Raw genomic sequence first — 8,042 nt, 5'->3', positions numbered from 1 at the left:
GATTAAGAAAATGTGGGAGCTGTTCTTGCAAATGGCTTGGGTTAGATTCCTAGCACCTACATGGGGGCTCACAACTATCTGTAACTCCACTGTACTCTTCTGACTTCCGTGGACAGGGAATGCATGTGATACACAGACAGACTGTCACATAAAGCATTCATACCATACAATAAAATAATTAAAAAGAAAACAAACAAACAAAGCCACTCTCACAGACTTGCCTACAGGTCAGTGTGTTGGATACAATTTCTTAACTGCGTTTTTCTCTTCCCAGGTATGTCTAAGTTTCTGGCAAAGATTAACCAGCACCATCTCCAACCTGCTTTTGCCACAAAATATTTTATACACCATAGCTCCCCGCTTTGTTTTTAATTAAGATTTATTTTTATTATTTTCAGACGTGTGTGTGTGTGTGTGTGTGTGTGTGTGCGCGCACATGTGCACATGGACCTGTGACTGCAGATGTATGCGGAGGCCAGAGGCACTGGATCCTCCGCTACTTGAGTTGTAGGTGGTTATGAGTCACCTGACACGGGTTCTGGGAACCAAACTTGGGTCCCCTCTCAGAGCAGTGCATGCTCTTAACCACTGAACCATGGTGCTTGCCCTACAATGGGTTTCATCATGGCGTCTCTGTACACATACATCACTATGCTTTGTTTTCATCCATTCCTCCCTCACTGGCCTCCCCTCTCCTCTTCAGCTGCTTCCTGCTCTTGCTCCACTGAGCTCCCAATTCTTCTTTCCTAGTACTTTCTGTTTCCATTACTTTCTGTTTTCTTCCTCCCCTCTCCTGATCTGGAGGGAGAGTTTTAACAGGACTCCCACACTCCTCCAAGCACGATGTCCAGAGTCCAAACCCAGGCAGTCCTCTGAGGCTGGGAAGCTTAATGGTTATCTTAGCTCTTCTTAAGATAGAAATTGAGAATGAATTACCTAGTCTTAATGCTTTTAAGAAAATACCTCCCCTCCCTGCTTCTGTGAGGTCCTGAATTCAATCCTATGATGCACACATGCACATACTTGTGTCTGTATTGTCTATATATGCATAATATCCATACACCATACATAAAAGTACATTTCTATGTATGAAATATATGCATATATAATTACATTTTTGTGCGTGGCATGTATACATATAGATATGTATAATTACATTTTTTTATATATGACACTTTACACACTTAAATCACACTTTCTTTGCTTGTCCATAAAGACTTCATTCTTTTTAAGGGTCGCTGGTCCTCCACTATGTGAATGTGCCATTGTTCCAGCATTCTCCATTGGTAAAATTCGAGCAGCCTCTAATGTGTCACTGGTATGACACAATGTTGACACTTGTTTTTTTGTGCTAGTCTTTCTCAGAACTGGAGTGGCCAGGTCAAAGGCATGAAAATACAGTGGTGTAACTCGTTACTTTAAATCTATTACTTAATATATCATGAAAGCCTTTCCAGACCATTAAATATTCAGTCAAGCTGCCAATATTACAATCTATGCATATGCTAGAAGCTATTCTCTGTTTTCTCAAGCAATCAAGATTGAGCCGCATCTAAATGTTCACTATTACAAACCACTTAGCAACATTGTAGCTTAGTCTTCGTATGCAAGCTTAAACTCAGAGATGAACTCCAGAAACACAAGTGCTTCTTAAAAGAGTATGAATATTAAAAATGATAACTTCTATTATAGAAACAATATATTAATGTCCTTGACCAAACACAGATAGGTAAAACTGTCACCGCTGGACATCATAGCTCCCAGAGGTAACATCTGGATCTATTCTGTTGTACTTTTTGAATGTACAAGATGGAGTGCGTGCTACTTAGAGCCACTAATAATTAAACCACCTTTCAATTATATCCATCATTTTAAATGCCTGCACAGTTTTATCTTAGGTGCACGAAATCTCATTTCCACAAGCCTCGTTGCTGGGCATTTAGCTCATCAATGAAACTTTTCTGGTGTGTGCAGTTTAATCGGAAGCCGCCCTCTCACTGTTGAGGAGCCTTTAAGAAAGGAAGGCTGCGTATTCCACCAGGGACTAGGAGGCAGGGAAAGAGGCTAGGGGTGGAAAGGTCCTGGGTCGAAGTACAGAATGTGCTCCAGCAAGACTTTCAGTAAAGAGAAAGTGCCAGGGAACCGCAGCAGCCAACTCCTAGGAGAGGTCTCTGAATGGAGGAAGGTGCCCGAGGTTTGAAGATAAATACATGGGCATGGCTGGCTCGTGAGGGGGGAGGGAGGCAAATCCTTGACTTCAGTTCAAGTTGCAATTAACTGGCAGTGCCTCGAGTGTAGGAGGCTCGCCTAGCAAAGCCCACAGTCAGTTTTCAAAGGTCACATACAGGGGTTTTGGCCTGGGGCCAGACTCCACAACAAATAACATATTGCCACAACTTGCCCCATGTTCTTTCCTACCTGAGCATGCAAGGGTGCCTGTATTTAAGGGGAAGTTTGTCAGGTTGAAACAGCAAGGACCAAAATGATTTTCTTTGAGGTACATCTCTGACATTGAAGGACAGGGGTGGGGGGAAGTGGGGAAACAGGGGACGACAAAGGGTTCCGGGCTACTGAGTCTGTCTGGTTCCTAGGCAGGCTGGGCCAGGTCTAGAGCGACGTTGGACTGAGCCGACCCCATTCATCCTAGTTGAGGACTCTACTGGACTAAATCCTAAACTCGTGCCGTGTGAATGATGGCTCTGCTGTACAATGTAAGACAGTCCTGAGAAATTCCCTGTTCTAGTTTTCCCTTTTAAAATGTCATTTGTTTTGGTCGGGTGGTGGTGGCACATACCTTTAATCCCAGCACTCGGGAGGCAGAGGTAGGCAGACTTCTGTGAGTTCGAGGCCAGCCTGATTTATAGAGGTAGTTCCAGGACAGGCTCCAAATCTATAGCAAAACCTTGTCTCAAACAAACAAACAAACAAACAAAAAACAAAAAAAAACCTCCAAAAACCTAATGGACCTTAGTCAATTATCCATTATGTATATTACTTTGTTAAAGTTTTCAACTCTAAGATTTAAATACTTTGAAATTTAAGGTCGAGTAAAGTGGTCTGATTGTTACCACATGGGGATCCTTCACAGTTGTTCAACCTTTCTCCATATCTCCATTGGTCTCCATTGCTTCCTGCTGGCCCAGATAGGATCTGTTTTGTTCTTTTCAACCATAAAATGAATGACTCTTCAGGCCTATGGGCAGCATATGTGAACATTCCTGGGTTTGATTAAAACGTTATTACAACTATGATCATTACTGTCTTGGCTGTCAATCACAGAACAGCACCATTTAGGCTCTTGGGGAGCAACAGGGAGTTCAATAAACTTTGCCCCTTAAAAATTTCTTCATTTCTTCTTAGTCGATCGATGTAGTTCTTTAGGCCAGTCTTCAGAACGGAGTTTTCCCTGGCCACCTATGTTCCTGGAATCCTTCCCTTCAGTTGGTGTCTGTCTCTTTACAGGATCTCATGCATCCTAGGTTGTCCTCAATCTTCCCAGTGCTGGGATTATGTGCATGAACCACCATACCGTGTTCATGTGATACCAGGGATCGAACCTGGATCTCCGTGCAAGCCCCTGCTGAGTTACATCCTTAGCCTTTGGTTGTTTATTAATTTAAAAGATTAATTTCTTTATTTTACCTGCATGTGTGTGAGCCTGCATTGAGATTATGTGCACCACATGAGTGCAGGAGCCTGCATGGGGAAAAGAGAACTTGAAACAGGAAGTACAATCAGTTATGGGCGGCCATGTGGGCTTTAGGAACCAAACCCAGGTCTTCTGAAAGAGCAGTAAGCACTCTGAGATGGCTGAACGGCATCTTCTCACCCTCCGGTTCATTTATTCTTTTTAATGAATGGAAATGTAAAATGTGAATAAGGGGTTGCACAACAGTGTACTGTGGGTGTATTCGATGCTACTGAACTCCTTTAAATGAGCCAGGCACAGGGGCTCACGCCTTTAATCCCAGCACTTGGGAGATAGAGGCCTGTGGATCTCTCTGAGTACAGAGTGAGTTCCAGGACAGCTAAGGCTGTTACACAGAGAACCCTTTTCTCGAAAACAAAACAAAACAACCCCCCCCCAAAAAAAAAACAAAAACAAAAAAGAAAGGGAGGGAGGAAGGAAGGAAATTGTTAAAATGTTAAATTTCTGTTGTGCCTGCCTGTTTTTCTAAAATTAGAAAGTAAGTAAATAAGCATATGTAAACTCACTTTAATAAAAATTACTTGCAGGAAGACAGGAAGGCTGGGTGTGTGAGCAGCTCTGAGGTGGGATTCAAAACAAGCTTGTTGCCAGTGTCTGTGACTCTCACAAGGCAGTTGAGGTTAACCTTGGCTTTTATGGGCCCTCAGTAAGGAGCCAGGACACGCATATTCGCCTGGAGTAGGTTGAGAAGGAGAACTTAGTCATTTTGAATTCCCATTTGAGTTGGAATTAGACTCTGCACTGTTGTGTGAAATTAAAGAGCAGGAAGATTTATTGGGCAGTGTGACCAGTTTTCTTCCTGAGTAACCAAGGGTTTGACTTGTACAGAACCTAGGTAAAACCTGGGCTGGATTCTTGTGACTCATCCGTAGTCCTAGACCCACAGACTCCCAGAATAGACCCAGGTATGCTCTACTTTCACATGAAGACAATGAGAGCCAGAGAGGGGTGTGCACATTCCAGGCATGTGGATGACAGGTGACTGAACTGGGGCCACACCTCCCAATTCCAGCACTGGTTTCAGTAACAATGAGGACAAATTTTAAAATATCTCAATTTTATAGCTCAAACATCTCCCTCCATCTCTCTCCTCAACTAGAGATCATAATTTTGGGTCTGGTGTTTGGTAATCCTTCTGATAGATGATCTGGATTACTAATACCTTTTCTAGAATATTCATGCCTATGTTCTATAAGTGAGATGGGCCTGCAGTATTCTCTTTGCATATTATTATATTCACTGATTCTTTCTGGTTGATTCTAAGTACTTTATACTTTGAATTTTTTTTCTTTTCACATGATTTTGATCATTTAAAAATCATAACTTTGTGTATGCATGCGCTTCTGTGTGTGGGTAGGGGCCTGTCAGTGCAGGTTCCCCAGGAGGCTGCCGGATCCTCTGGCTTTGGAGTTCCAGGTTGTTTGTGAGCTGTCTGTCCTGTAAGCTGGGAATCAAACTCTGGTTCTCTGTGAGGGAAGTACTGTATGAACGCCAAATGGCTCAGCCATCGCTCTAGTCCCAATTTTGATAATTTTTGTATGATCTAATTCCAACTTTATTTTCATGAGATCAAAAACTATGTCTAAGGACACATCGCAGCAATGCAGAGAAAAGCAAAGGGCCTTGGGTGACAGACTCACCAATACAAACAAAGCAACAGGGCCAGAGACTGTCCTTGTGAGAATTTGTTAACAATGTTTTTGTTTGTTTTTCAGGCAGGTTCTCACTAGTAGCCCAGGCTGGCCTTGAACTCATGATCCTTCCTCCTTTACCTTCTGAATGCTGGGGTAGTCTTCTCTCTTCAAGGATGAATTCAGTATTAAATACATCTGACTTTTGTAAGCATTCTATAGATACCAAAATATCTTGTTTTTATTTTTTTGTTCATTTGAGAGATGGTGTATTTATACATAGACACCCATTTTATCATGTTATTCTTTTGTTTCTTTTTTAAAAGATTTTTTTATTTGTTATATATACAGTGTTCTGCCAGATCCTTGTAAGCCAGAAGAGGACATCAGATCTCATTATGGAAGGTTGTGAGCCACCATGTGGTTGCTGGGAATTGAACTCAAGACCTCTAGAAGAGCAACCAGTGTTCTTAACTGCTAAACCATCTCTCCAGCCCCAATTATTCAATTCTTTTACCATGCCATACCATGCATAAAATGTGCTCAAGATTTGATCAATTCTGAAATCAGAATATTGGAGTCTTTGGGTATAACTTTTTTATCTAATTCTTCTTGCACGTCTTACAATTTTGGTCTTACACATTTAGCCTTTGTGCTGTTTATCATGCGTGCTTATACGTTCACCGTCTGTGTTTTTATCTATGTACCTCTATTTCAATTTTTTAAAATTTATTTTTATTGATTTTATTGAGCTCTACATTTTTCTCTGCTCCCCTCCCTTTCAACCCTCTCCCACTGTCCCCATGCTCCCAATTTACTCAGATCTTGTCTTTTTCTACTTCCCATGTAGATTAGATCCATGTATGTCTCTCTTAGGGTCCTCATTGTTGTCTAGGTTCTCTGGGATTGTGGTTTATAGGCTGGCTTTCTTTGCTTTATGTTTAAAAACCACGTATGAGTAAGTACATGTGATAGTTGTCTTTCTGGGTCTGGGTTACTTCACTCAATATATTTTCTAGCTCCATCCATTTGCCTACAATCTATTTCAATTTTCATTGCTCACTACCATGACCTCCCATTATCATCCCCCTAGCTCTGTTGGGTTTTGTATGTTGGTTGGTTAAATCCCCTCTTAAACTTTTCTTCAAGTAGGAAAACAGGCATTAGCCTCCAACTTTTCGCTTATTTGTAAGTAGGGTAGAGTTTTGACTGGTCAAGGATTTCATGAGTTGGGAGTCCTTTCCTAGCAGAAGTCTGTGGATATCATTGCACTAACTTCCAGAGATCAGATCCTGTTTGTTTAATATGATTTATTTTAGTAATATTTTAAATAAGGCTTAATAAGATTTATGTATTTTTATGTGTGTATTTCACCTACATGTATGTATACCAACTGCATGAGGTAGCTGAGGAGGCCAGAAGAGGGCATCATATCTTCTAGAGCTGGAGGATGGCCGTACCTTAGCTGTTTGTACGGTAGGAACTGAACTCTGCTCCTCTGCAAGAACATCAAGTGCTCTTAACTGGGGAGCCATCTCCCTAGTCCCCAGGCTCTAATTCCTGCTGTGTATCCTCTTATAACCCCCACCCAGTTTCAGATTTGACCAGGAACTTGCTAGGGTGTGTTCACAGTCGAATGTAATTCCAGACTGAACAGTGCTGGGATTTCTTGGTCTAAGAAATTTTCTCCATTACAAGTTTGTTTCTTTTATCTGAGTTTTTTTTTTTTTTTAAACCAAGCCAGCCCCCGAACACAACCCCCTAAACCCCTTGGACTACTTGTCCGCCAGTCTCATCTTCACTCTCTGCTTTGACACATTTCCCACTTGATCTTTTAGCCTATTAATCTGGATCTCAGTAGTGATTAATCTCTCCTTTCATTTAGGTATAAAATCAATTGCAAAAATTCTCTTTTAAAAAAAATACCTTCTATGTTTGCTTATTTGGTGTGTGGGGGGTACATGCACCACTACACATTTGTGGAGGTCAGAACTTGTGGGAGCTGGTTCTCTCCTTCCACCGCTTGGGTTCTCAGGATCAAACTCAGGCCATCCAACTTCGCAGCAAGTGCCTTTACCTTTCGAGGCATCTGGCTAGACCTCTGGTTTTTGAGACAGAGCCTATTACATAGTCCTGACTCTTAATCTAAAATCCCTCCAATCTGCCTTCTGAACTCTGGGTTACAGACAAACCTGATCTTCCTGTCCGTTTAGATATAGTGTTATTTCTTTGGAGGCTCAGTGAGGTTTGGGGACTGGGGCTTTTGCGAAATGCATGTTCTGAGCTGCAAATTCCCTCCCTGGGACGGAGGGAATGTGTTATCTTTCTCCAAGTTTCCTGTGGGAGGCAAGCTGTGCACAGTGTTCTTCTGAAGCAGGGAGAGCATACCTGCTCGCTGGTCTCTGGGTTCCTCTCAGAGGATGGAGGGAGGATAGAAGAGAGAGGATGAAGGGCACCACGCACTGTTCAATCCTTGCCACTTTGGGATCCAGAAAAGTCACTTATTCATGTGGAGTTTGAAATCAACTTCACTCCTAGGAGCCACAAGATTTTGAGATAAAGCTTTTCCTTGGCTTTAGTAGTTTGTTCTTACTCTGCAGATTTCCAGTGGTAGGGGATGGGCAAGCCTTTGACATGCATGTTTTCTCTAATCTGAGACTCCTGCAGAACCCACAGCCTCATTTTCATCCACACACTCACAG

This window comes from Myodes glareolus, chromosome 2 (genome assembly GCF_982192425.1).
Source record: "Myodes glareolus chromosome 2, mMyoGla1.1, whole genome shotgun sequence".
Classification (NCBI taxonomy): Eukaryota; Metazoa; Chordata; class Mammalia; order Rodentia; family Cricetidae; genus Myodes; species Myodes glareolus.
The sequence above is the reverse complement of the archived record's forward strand: the minus strand, read 5'-3'. Positions refer to the sequence as shown.